Source organism: Oncorhynchus masou, chromosome 32 (genome assembly GCF_036934945.1).
Source record: "Oncorhynchus masou masou isolate Uvic2021 chromosome 32, UVic_Omas_1.1, whole genome shotgun sequence".
Taxonomy (NCBI): Eukaryota; Metazoa; Chordata; class Actinopteri; order Salmoniformes; family Salmonidae; genus Oncorhynchus; species Oncorhynchus masou.
The window spans coordinates 59,693,210-59,706,758 of NC_088243.1; the positions used below are offsets into that span (position 1 = coordinate 59,693,210).

Sequence of the window (13,549 nt, forward strand, 5' to 3'; positions counted from 1 at the left end):
AGTGTGGTTTTCCACTTTAATTTTGAGTGTGACTCCAAATCCAGACCTCCATGGGTTGATAAATTTGATTTCCATTGATAATTTTTGTGTGATTTTGTTGTCAGCACATTCAACTATGTAAAGAAAAAAAGTATTTAATAAGAATATTTCATTAATTCAGATCTAGGATGTGTTATTTTAGTGTTCCCTTTATTTTATTTTCACAGAAGTGTGATTGACTTGGAGTTACATTGTGTTGTTTTAAGTGTTCCCTTTATTTTTTTGAGCAGTGTGTGTGTGTATATATATATATATATATGTGTACACACATACGTCACTTCCTGTTGAACACGAAATGAGGAGAGCTCAATTTGTTGTTTTTGAAGTATATAGGAAAGTTTCTTAGTAGCTAACTAACTTTTTTGTTTGATCCCGCGACGCAGTTGGCATCAGTTGCTGGGACTGCTAGTCTCTGTCCAGTGATCCTGTCGACCAAGCCTGGGTCTGAGGAGCTATTTGGCGTAGCAGTAGCCTAGCTGCTAGCTAGCTGCCTATCAAGCTAGCAGGGTTTTCTTGAGGGCTTGAATGCAGTCCACGACACGGCTAGCCATTGTGGCAGTTCTCCCAGGGTCAGCAAATTTTCTATGGGATTGAGGTCAGAGTGTTGTGATGGCCATTCCAATACCTTGACTTTGTTGTCCTTAAGCCATTTTGCCACAACTTTGGATGTATGCTTGGGGTCATTGTCCATTTGGAAGACCCATTTGCGACCAAGCTTTCTGACTGATGTCTTAAGATGTTGCTTCAGTATATCCACATAATTTTCCTGCCACATGATGCCATCTATTTTGTGAAGTGCACCAGTCTCTCCTGCAACAAAGCACCCCCACAACATGATGCTGCCACCCCTTGCTTTACGGTTGGGATGGTGTTCTTCGGCTTGCAAGCCTCCCCCTTTTTCCTCCAAACATAACGATGGTCATTATGGCCAAACAGTTTAATTTGTTTAATCAGACCAGAGGACATTTCTCCAAAAGTATAATATTTGTCCCCATGTGCAGTTGCAAACCGTGGTCTGTCATTTTTATGGCGGTTTTGGAGCAGTGGCTTCTTCCTTGCTGAGCGGCCTTTCAGGTTATGTCGATATAGGACTCGTTTTACTGTGGATATAGATACTTTTGTACCTGTTTCCTCCAGCATATTCACAAAGTCCTTTGCTGTTATTCTGGGATTGATTTGCACTTTTCGCACCAAAGTACATTCATCTCTAGGAGATAGAACGCGTCTCCTTCCTGGGCGGTATGAAGGCTGCATGGTCCCATGGTGTTTATACTTGCGTACTATTGTTTGTACAGGTGACCGTGGTACCTTCAGGCGCTTGGAAATTGCTCCCAAGGATGAACCAGACTTGTGGAGGTCTACAATTTGTTTCTGAGGTCTTGGCTGATTTATTTTGATTTTCCAACGATGTCAAGCAAAGAGGCACTGAGTTTGAAGGTAGGCCTTTAAATACGTCCTCAGGTAAATGTCCAATTGACTCAAATTATGTCAATTAGGCTATCAGAAGCTTCTAAAGCCATGACAGCCATTTTCTGGATTTTTCCAAGCTGTTTAAAGGCACAGTCATCTTAGTGCATGTAAACACCTGACCCACTGGAATTGTGATACAGTGAAATAATTGTCTGTAAACAATTGTTGGAAAAATTGTGTCATGTACTAAGTAGATGTCCTAACTGACTTGCCAAAACTATAGTTTGTTAACCACAAATTTGTGGAGTGGTTGGAAATTAGTTTTATGACTCCAACCTGTGTGTGTGTGTGTGTGTGTGTGTGTATATATGTGATCTCAGCAAAAAAAGAAACGTCCTCTCACTGTCAACTACGTTTATTTTCAACAAACTTCAACAACTGAGACATGAACTGAACAAGTTCCACAGACATGTGACTAACAGATGGCATAATGTGTCCCTGAACAAAGGGGGAGGGGAGGGGGGGGGGGTGTAACAGCCAAAAAGTAACAGCCAGTATCTGGTGTGGCCACCAGCTGCATTAAGTACTGCAGTGCATCTCCTCCTCATGGACTGCACCAGATTTGCCTGTTCTTGCTGTGAGATGTTACCCCACTCTTCCACCAAGGCACTTGTAAGTTCCCGGACATTTATGTGGGGGAATGGCCCTAGCCCTCACCCTCCGATCCAACAGGTCCCAGACATGCTCAATGGGATTGAGAACCGGGCTCTTCACTGGCCATGGCAGAACACATTCCTATCTTGCAGAAAATCACGCACAGAACGAGCAGTTTGGCTGGTGGCATTGTCATGCTGAAGGGTCATGTCAGGAGGAGCCTGCAGGAAGGGTACCAAATTAGGGAGGAGGATGTCTTCCCTGTAACGCACAGCGTTGAGATTGCCTGCAATGACAATAAGCTCAGTCCGATGATGCTGTGACACACCACCCCAGACCATGACGGATCCTCCACCTCCAAATCGATCCTGCTCCAGATTACAGGCCTCGGTGTAACGCTCATTCCTTCAACGATAAACGCAAATCCGACCATCACCCCTGGTGAGTCAAAACCACGCCTCGTCAGTGAAAAGCACTTTTTGCCAGTCCTGTCTGGTCTATTGACGATGGGTTTGTACCCATAGGCAACATTGTTGCCGGTGATGTCTGGTGAGGACCTGCCTTTACAACAGGCCTACAAGCCCTCAGTCCAGCCTCTGTCTGCAATAGGCTGAGATTCTCAGCACTGATGGAGGGTTTGTGCATTCCTGGTGTAACTCGGGCAGTTGTTGTTGCTATCCTGTATCTGTCCCACAGGTGTGATGTTTGGATGTATCGATCCTGTGCAGGTGTTGTTACACGTGGTCTGCCACTGCGAGAACGATCAGCTGTCCATCCTGTCTCCCAGTAGCGCTTTCTTAGGCGTCTCACAGTACAGACATTCCAATTTATTTGCCCTGGCCACATCTGCAGTCCTCATGCCTCCTTGCAGCATGCCTAAGGCACTTTCACGCAGGTGAGCAGGGGACCCTGGGCATCTTTCTTTTGGTGTTTTTCAGAGTCAGTAGAAAGTTCTCTTTAGTGGTCTAAGTTTTCATAACTGTGACCTTAATTGCCTACCGTCTGTACGCTGTTAGTGTCTTAACGACCGTTCCACAGGTGCATGTTCATTAATTGTTTATGGTTCATTGAACAAGCATGGGAAATAGTGTTTAAACCCTTTACAATGAAGATCTGAAGTTATTTGGATGTTTACGAATTATCTTTGAAAGACAGCGTCCTGAAAAAGGGAACTTTCTTTTTTTGCTCTGGATCAGCGCCAAGGTTGTAGAGGCTGACTCCTGGTATTCAATGTTAAAAACATAGAACGTGCTGAAGAGCACAGAGAGGGCAGCAGCAAAACACAGACCACTCTCCCCTCGATCGACACCATTCATTTTGAAGAACCCAATAGAGTATTTCCTGAAATACACAAAGGTAAGGGTGTTAGTATATACTTACTAGAATACTTTAGATATGTACCACAATACTATAAATCAAATAAAAGGTATTACCAAACACGATCAGCCTTGGTGTGTCTGGCAACCCGAGTTGCAGTGTTCTAAAATCACAAAACATACAAATTAAAAATATTCAAATCATGTGCAATAATTAGAGGTCGACCGATTATGATTTTTCATTACCGATTGGAGGACAAAAAAAAAGGCGATACCGATTTAATCGGCCGATTTTTAAAATGTTTTTGTAATAATGACAATTACAACAATACTGAATGAACACTTATTTTAACTTAATATAATACATCAATAAAATCAATTTAGCCTCAAGTAAATAATGAAACATGTTCAATTTGGTTTAAATAATGCAAAAACAAAGTGTTGGAGAAGAAAGTAAAAGTGCAATATGTGCCATGTAAGGAAGCTAACGTTTAAGTTCCTTGCTCAGAACATGAGAACATATGAAAGCTGGTGGTTCCTTTTAACATGAGTCTTCAATATTCCCAGGTAAGACGTTTTAGGTTGTAGTTATTATAGGAATTAGAGGACTATTTCTCTCTCTACCATTTGTATTTCATATACCTTTGACTATTGGATCTTCTTATAGGCACTTAAGTATTGCCAGTGTAACAGTATAGCTTCAGTACCTCTCCTCGCCCCAGCCTAATCTCGGTAGTTGATAGGCTTGAAGTCATAAACAGTAGAGCTGCTGGCAAAATGCACGAAAGTGCTGTTTGAATGAATGCTTATGAGCCTGCTGGTGCCTACCATCGCTCAGTCAGATGGCTCTATCAAATTGTTACGAATCCCTTTTGGCCCGACAGTCTAGGGGGGATGGTAATGAGACCCGTAACATAACTCATGCAAATTATTATTGTGACAAAGTAAAAGTGTGAACGAAATAACCACGACAACAGAAATCTACCGTCAAACTCTAGGTTTATTTATAAACACACGGTAATGGGGGGAGTAGGAAAAGGGGCTGAGCTGGACCCAAGGAAAGAAACAATAAGTATTCAAAAACACCCCTAAGCTAGACTAGCCTACTTTAACAACAGCTAACTAACTAACCAAAAATACAGTGGGTGGTCCGCCCAGTTCTAACTAGTGTATTTAACAAAGTTCACCTACGGGTAGTGTATGCCCATGGGCGACTTGTCTTGGTTTCCCCCTTTTCCCACCAGCAATCAAACACAAACACCATAACCAAAAACAATACTCACAGGTGATGACAAAGTGCTATGAGGTGCTTAAACAAAAGAGAGGTTAAGACACAAAGCGAGAGTAAGACACAAAGCGAGAGTGAAACACAGAGACCTACAGACATGGCATTTACAGAGAGATTGAGCTCAGCTCTAGAACAAACAAATGATGGGGTTTTTAAACCATGGGGAAGGAACTGTGATAGGTCAGGAAATAGGAGGAGGTGTGTCTTCTGATTGATGATTGATTGTTGACTGATTAGGGAGTGATGATTTTCACCTGAGAGGGGAGAAGGAGAGAAAATCAACACACACACAGGATACACACACTCACAGGATAACTGTTTCCGTAACACAAATCATAGACTTAATTATAACATAATATCACAGAAATGCGAGCCTTAGGTCATTAATATGGTTGAATCCGGAAACTATCATCTCGAAAACAAGTTTATTCTTTCAGTGAAATACGGAACCGTTCCTTATTTCATCTAACGGGTGGCATCCATCAGTCTAAATATTCCTGTTACATTTCACAACCTTCAATGTTATGTCATAATTACGTACAATTCTGGCAAATTAGTTCGCAATGAGCCAGGCGGCCCAAACTGTTGCATATACACTGATTCTGCGTGCAATGAACGCAAGAGAAGTGACAATTTCACCTGGTTAATATTGCCTGCTAAACTGGATAACTTTTTAGCTAAATATGCAGGTTTAAAAATATATACTTCTATGTATTGATTTTAAGAAAGCCATTGGTGTTTATGGTTAGGTACACGTTGGAGCAACAACAGTCCTTTTTCATGAATGCACACTGCATCGATTATATGCAAAGCAGGACACGCTAGATAAATTAGTAATCTCATCAAAAATGTGTAGTTATAACTAGTTATTATGATTGATTAAGTTTAATGCTAGCTAGCAACTTACCTTGGCTTCTTACTGCATTTGCGTAACAGGCAGGCTCCTCGTGAGGCAGGTGGTTAGAGCATTGGACTAGTTAACCGTAAGGTTGCAAGATTGAATCCCTGAGCTGACCAGGTAAAAATCTGTCGTTCTGCCCCTAAACAGGACAGTTAACCCACCGTTCCTAGGCCGTCATTGAAAATAAGAATGTGTTCTTAATTGACTTGCCTAGTTAAAAAGATTAAATAAAGGTGTTAATATATATATATATATATATATAAATAAAAATCGGCAAAACCGGCGTCCAAAATTACAGATTTCCGATTGTTTTGAAAACTTGAAATCGGCCCTAATTAATCGGCCATTCCGATTAATTGGTCGACCTCTAGTATAATAATACAGTATAAACACGATTCCTTACATCTGCCAAGTGGAACAGAGATTCGTCCTTCTCTTTGAAGTGGGTCATCAACAAAATAATGTCAGCAGTGGCTGTTAGATCATCATTGAATCTGATGTAACCGTCGATTTCATTCAGCAGGCAATGGATCTCTGTCCTTACCTTGGTCTTTTGGTTTTTAAAAAAGTTGACAATTTCTCTTACCCTTGTTTAGGAGAGCTTGAGTCATGCGACTGTCAATCACGATGCCAGTGAGGGTATGGAAGTTGTTGCAGAGCCATACATAACCTGGTGAAAAGGAAAGGCCACTGGTCCTGGAGGTCACTGATGCTTGGAGGAGGACAAGTGTCCTATCCATTGTTACAGATCCTATCCATTCTTCATTTTCTTTTAAAAATACAAAGAAACAACTGTTAGGCAATGCGCTGCACTCCATATCTGCACAAGAGGACAAACCAACAATTTACTGAAACATTTGTTTTATTTTTATGTATTTGTCATTTCTGTCCCTTTTGTTGTATATGCCTCGCTCCCTCATAGCATAAACCATTTATTTTGAGGGCAAACAAATGAACTATTTACACAACATTTTTAACCTTGTGTGTATGTGTACACTCTTTGAAAAAAAGGGTTCCTAAATGGTAATTTGTCTGTCCCCATAGGAGAACCCTTTTTGGTTCCAGGTGGAACCCAGAATAGTTCTAACTGGAACCAAAAGGGTTCTACATGTATACAAAAAATGGATCTTCAAAGGGTTCTCCTATGGGGACAGCTAAATAACCATTTTAGGTTCTAGATAGCACTTTTTTTCATAACAGTTACAGTTGATGTCGGAAGTTTACATACACCTCAGCCGAATACATTTAAACTCAGTTTTTCACAACATTTAATCCTAGTAAAAATTCCCTGTTTTAGGTCAGTTAGGATCACCACTTTATTTTAAGAAAATGAAATGTCAGAATAATAGTAGAGTACCCACCCTAGTCACACCCTGACCAAACCAAAATATATAGAAAAACAGATATGCGGTCTCCCGGCTGCAAACCTGAACCTATAGGGGAGGGTCCGGGTGGGCATCTACCCTCGGTGGTGGCTCCGGTTCTGGACGCAGCCCCCCTCCTTATGCTGATCCCTCCACTTTTGTGGAACCGGACCGTGGAGGTTACGAATCCCTTTGGCCCGGCAGTCTAGGGGGGATACTATCAAGACCCGTAAAATAACTCATGCAAAGTGTAATAGTGACAAAGTAACGGTGAGAACAAAATAACCACAGACAACTAATATCTACCGTCAAACACTCAGGGTTTATTTGTAAACACACGGTAAGGGGGGCAGGAAAAGGGGCTGAGCTGGACCCAAGGAAAGAAACAAATATCGAAAAATACCCCTAAACTAGACTAGCCTACTTCAATACAGCTAACTAACTAACCAAAAATACAGTGGGTGGTCCGCCCGACTTGTCTTGGTTCCCCCTTTTCCCACCATCAAACACCATAACAAAAACAATACTCACAGGTGGGGACAAAGTGATATGGAGGTGCTCAAACAAAAGAGAGCTCAATACATAAAGAGTGCGAGATAGAGACATAGTAGGAGAGAGTGAAACACAGAGAGATCTACAGACAGATGGCATTGACAGAGAGATTGAGCTCCAGAGGAACTGAATGGGTTTTTAAACCAAGAGAAACGGGATGTGATAGGGTAATGGAAATAGGTGTGTGGGGACCGTCGCCGCGAGACCCCGGACTGGGGACCACCACCGCGGGACCCCGGACTGGGGACCGTCGCCGCGAGACCCCGGACTGGGGACCATCGCCGGAAGCTCTGGAAGCGCCGGAAGCTGTGGAGGCGCACTGGAGGCCTGATGCATGGGACCGGTACAGGTGGCACCAGGCTGAAGACACACCTCTGGGCGAGTGCGGGGAACAGGCACAGGATGTACTGGACTGTGGAGGCCTGATGTGTGGGACCGGTACTGGTGGTACTGGGCTGGTGACATGCACCTCAGGGCGAGTGCGAGGAAGAGGCACAGGATGTACTGGATTGTGGAGGTGCACTGGAGGTCTGGAGTGTAGAGCTGGCACAATGCGTCCTGGCTGGATGCTCACTTTAGCTCGATAAGTGCTGGGCGCTGGCACAGGACGCACTGGGCTGTGGAGACGCACTGGGCTGGGGATACTGCGCGTAAAGCCGGCGCAGGATATCCTGGTCCGAAGAGGTGTACTGGAGACCAGGAGCACTGAGCCGGCAAAACCCGTCCTGGCTGGATGCCCACTCTAGGGCGGCAAATGCGGGGAGCTGGAATAGAGCGCACCGGGCAATGAATGCGCACTGGAGACACCGTGCGCATCACTGCATAACACGGTGCCTGACCAGTCACACGCTCCCCACGGTAAGCACGGGGAGTTGGCTCAGGTCTAAACCCTGACTCCGCCAATCTCCCCGTGTGCCCCCCCAAAAGCTCCAATTATTTGCAGCTTCCTCTCGGGCTTCCATGCTAGCCGTGTCCCCTCGTATCATCGCCGTTCCTCTTTCGCTGCCTCCGCCTGCTTCAATGGCTGGGTCTTGTCCCCTGCCATTACCTCCTCCCAGGTCCAAGATGTCCTCCACTCACTTTTCTCCCGAGCCCAGGATCCCTGCTCCTCTTGAACACGCTGCTTGGTCCGTTGGTCGTGGGATCTTTTGTCACGTTCGTCGTAAAGATCGGACCACATAATTTTAATAAATAGAAACTTACTAAACAAAACAACACTAATGCACTAATGCAACTATACATAGACAAGATCCCACAACACAAATGAGGAAAATGGCTACCTAAATATGATCCCCAATCAGAGACAACTATAAACAGCTCTCTGCTTCTCTGATTGGGAACCACATCAGGCCAACATAGACATACAAAACCCCCTAGACATACAAAACCCTAGACATACAAAAACTAGAGTACCCACCCTAGTCACACCCTGACCTAACCAAAATATATAGAAAAACAGAGATATCTAAGGTTAGGGCGTGACAAAACCAGCAATAGTCAATTATCAACTTTTAATTTCCAGTAAGGGAAAAATGTTATACATTTTTTTTCCCTTACTCGTATGTTGGAATAATTGTTACTAATTGACACAAGAAGGAGCGCTACATCATTTGTGGGGGACAACATGGTTACTGTAGACTTGTTTTGTCACCATGAAGATATGAATAATCTGCTTGGACTGGCCGACCAAGAAGTTAAGACGGAGCTGGACCTGAATTCGGCAAGTTTGCTGTATCCTGGGCACATGTACACATGACAGTCCTCATACAGAGATTTTTCAGATGCCCAGCTTAAATCAGGTTGCAGACCAGTTAACTCGGCCTAAGACACCTAGACTTTGCGACTGCAACAATATTAGCAGGCTAGTTATTCGGTTTCATAACACATTCATGGCTGCTACTTGTTCACAAAAAGCTTAGTGTGTGTGATCCTACTGACTGAGAGTCAAGCCTGGAGAGAGGAACCTGATTCATTTGTTGAAAGTGTGTCTGAATGAATGGTTATAGAAAGATTCCATTCTCAGAATTTTAAAGCATTTGTTCTCTCTAGGAATTCCCATATGTACCTCCTAGCTTAAACTATTAAACCTTAATAGGAATACACTGTAGTGAACCAATCATTTTTCTGCCATAATCAGATTTTCATTCCTTCAATGATTTACAGTCAGATTTAACGCTCACCTGACAGATATCATTGTGCAAAACCCTCATCACCTTGGCCCATGCCAAACACACACTGTGGTCACACGTCACATCATGTCAAAAGCTTTATCCAGAGACTTAGTGCCCCACCCATCATTCCTCTGATACACCCTGGTGCTGCTTACAACTAAATCCTCTGCACATGTTCCCCAGCCCACCCTCCCTGCATTACAGCTGGTCACCATGTCACTAGTACAGTGGAACTGTAGCTAATGTTACTAGTGACAGTGTTGAGGATTGGCTAGCCCATCCCCAGCCCTAGCCCCATACCCAGCCCCATCCCTAGCCCAATCCCTAGCCCCAGCCTCCGGCCTGGCCAGTGTGGGCTATATGTAGGGAGGCCGCAGCAGTGGGGACTAGTGGATGGAACAGTTCAGTGTCTGGCCAGTGAGGAGGCCCTAACAGTGGGGGCTAGTGGATTGGACAGCTCAGTGGCTGGCCAGTGAGGAGGCCCTAACAGTGGGGGCGAGTGGATGGGACAGCTCAGTGGCTGGCCAGTGAGGAGGCCCTAACAGTGGGGGTTAGTGGATGGGACAGCTCAGCTCAGTGGTTGGCCAGTGAGGAGACCCGAGCAGTTGGGGCCAGGGATGCGTTTCAAGAATTTGTCACATGCACAAGGAAAGTGAAATGCCTTTCTTGCATGCTCTAACCCCAACAATGTAATAATTTATAACAATGTGATACTAAAAATAACAAGGTAGAACAAAAACATATACAAATAAGAATAAGACGATAAAGTAAGTAAGGATAGCATATACAGGGTCAGTTCCAGTACAATATTTACAATGTGCAGGGATACTGTAGTGAGGTAGATATTTATATATTTTATATTTAACCTTTATTAAATATATTTAAGAACAAATTCTTATTTACATTGACGGCCTACCCTGGCCAAGCCCATGACGACGCTGGTCCAATATTGTGCCGCCCTATGGGACTCCCAATCACAACCGGGGTCTGTGGTGACACCTCTAGCACTGAGATGCAGTGCCTTAGACCACTGCGGCACTCGGGGACCCTGTATAGGGGTAAGGTGACTAGGTATCAGGATATATGATAAACAGAGTACAGCAGCATATATGATGATTGTATGTTCCTGTGTATCTCAGTTGGTAGAGCATGGTACTTGCAACACCAGGATTGTGGGTTTGATTCCCACAGGGGACTAGTATGAAAATGTATGCACTCACTACTGTAAGTCGCTCTGGATAAGAGTGTCTGCTAAATGACTAAAATGTAAAAGTGTGTGTGTGTATAGAGTCAGTATAAATGTGTGTGCATATTATGTGTGTGTGTGAGCAAATGGATTGAGTGTGTGTATGTGTGTTGGGATATCAGTGTGTGTAGTGTGTAAGGCCCTGTGAATGTGCATAGACACAGTGCAAAGTAAGAATAAAATACAAAGGTCAACTCAGATAGTCTGTGTAGCTATTTAGCAGTCTTATGGCATGGGGTTAGAAACTGTTCTGGAGCCTGTTGATGTCAGACTTTATGGACCGGTACCGCTTGCCATGCGGAAGCAGAGAAAACAATCAGTGGCTTGGGTGGTTGGAGTCTTAACGATTTTCCGACCCTTCCTTTCACACTACCTGATATAGAGGTCCTGGATGGCAGGCAGCTTGGTCCCAGTGATGTACTGGGCTGTCCACACCACCCTATGTTGCACCATGCGACCGAGGGTGGTGCTGTTGCCATACCAAGCAGTGATGCAGCCAGTCAACATGCTCTTAATGATACAGCTGTAGATCTTTTTGTGTATTGGAGGGCCCATGCCAAACCTTTTTAACCTCCTGAGGGAGAAGAGGCGCAGTCTTACTTAGGCCCTAGTAGTGGGGGCCAGTGAGGAGGCCCTAGCAGTGGGGGCTAGTGAATGGGACAGCTCAGCTCAGTGGCTGGCCAGTGAGTAGGCCCTCATCAGCATTCGAGGCATGCTGTCACCTGTGTGGAGGATGGGAGGGAAAATAAATGAGTCTGCAAATTCACTGATTTGGTGCAGAGAGGCAAGTGAGGGGGATAATAGCTTCTGTAGAGATGGAATGAATGAAACTGGTTAAAAGAGGGGGATACTTGGGAGGAAGAGGCCTGATGGAAAAGTTGAATATATTAGGTTATCATTGTGCAAAGCTGAATCTAGTTTGTAGCTCAAATGTGATTCCAATGTCATACTTGTGTGATTTGGTCTATTTAGTTGTCATTACTTGTTGTTTGACTGTTCAAGTTTGAAATAGGAATGTTTCTAATGAATACTGCATGCTGTTTGTTGACTCATGATAAGTCATTCATAGACTCATCATTCAACTGTGCGTGCGTGTGCTTTTGCAGTGTGTTCGTGTGTGCTTGCGTCTGTGAACACTGCATGCGTGTGTGTACGTGTGTGTGTGACTGCATTTGCGTGCATGTGTGCGTGCTGTGCTTTCGTTTGTGTGTGTGTGTGATGAGTTACCTGCCAGTGTTGCCGAGGCCGTCCTCCTAGCTGTCATTATTAGACAGAGGGGTCAGTTGAGAGGGCAGGGGGCACCTTCAGCACTGCAATGTGGGAACAGAGCTGCCGAAGCAAAACTCCCTTATCATCTCCCTGATAACATATTCAGACTCATGCAGTGACACATCTACATGTCTGGTTAAAGTACGGTACAGCAATGACAAAACATCGACAAGAATTCATTTGAAATGTATTTATTCAGCCTTTATTTAACTAGGCAAGTCTGCTACAAACAAATTCTTATTTTACAATGGCGTCCTGCCACGGTCAAACCGTCCCCTAACCCGGACGACGCTGTAACAATTGTGCACCGTCCTATGGAACTCCCGATCACAGACGGGTGTGATACATCCCAGGATCGAACCAGGGTCTGTAGTGACACCTCTAGCACTGAGATGCAGTGCCTTAGACCACTGCGCCACTTGGGTGCCCTTTTTACGGGACGACGGATGTGTTTAGCCTGCATGCTTCTATGAGTGTAGCGTGTCTATTATACACAGACCAGGACAAAGAACCCGCTAGGGCCTTGATCATCAATGCAATTTTGTCAAGCACTTTTTGTGACCTTGCGTCAGGCAGTCTAAGGCACTCCATGCCTGCTCTAAAGGCTGCCCTCTGCTGTCTCTTAAGGGTCTGTGCGGGTTAAGCTGTGGCAATACACTCAACAGCTCCAAGGTAGGAAAAGCCTCCCTCTCTCTGTCAGATCTAACTGCCGCTTTGAATAATACATACGTAGTGTGTAAGAATCAATAGCTGCCAACGTCCTTATATCATTTCATACAGTTACAGTCTTTAGGCTACGAATCTGACCTGTATGAGCCTGGAACATAGTGATTACTCCTCCTCTCCTGTCACTATGTATTGGTTGAGTTTTCATTTCTCTTCACTATGATCCCATTGTTTGTCATGTTTAGTAGATCTTTGACAGTCCAGTTTATACTCTGTCTTTTCTCCATTGGTTCTGCGGGGCACCGGTGACTGTTTGCACAACAAATATCAGTCAGTCAATGCTGGTTAGCAGAGAGGCCGACAGAAAGCGAGCCCAACGGCTGTATTACTCAACCTGTACCATCGCAGATGGATGTTGCCTTGATTAATTTTAAATGTTGCTACAACAATGGCCATGTTTACGTGCACACCAATATCCTGTTATTAGTCGGGATACTCAAGTGTTCTGTTTTTGAGTGGATGCATATAAACATCATATCCCGTTAACAATAACCCGAAATAAGCACGTATCCCAGTTTTGAGGTACCCGAATAAAATCCCTGGGATAGGCTGAACTTAAACGGGATACTGTGGCATGTAAACTGTTGTTTTTCGCAGTCTGCGCAAGCTGTTT

At 44.2% G+C, this 13,549-nt stretch overlaps 1 protein-coding gene across 1 annotated transcript in view; it reads left to right on the forward strand.

The window, feature by feature from the left end:
- The window catches only part of LOC135526342 (disks large homolog 3-like), a 146,918-nt gene that overhangs the window by 22,324 nt on the left and 111,045 nt on the right, over nucleotides 1–13,549 (forward strand). The gene's annotated exons all lie outside the window — the stretch shown is intronic.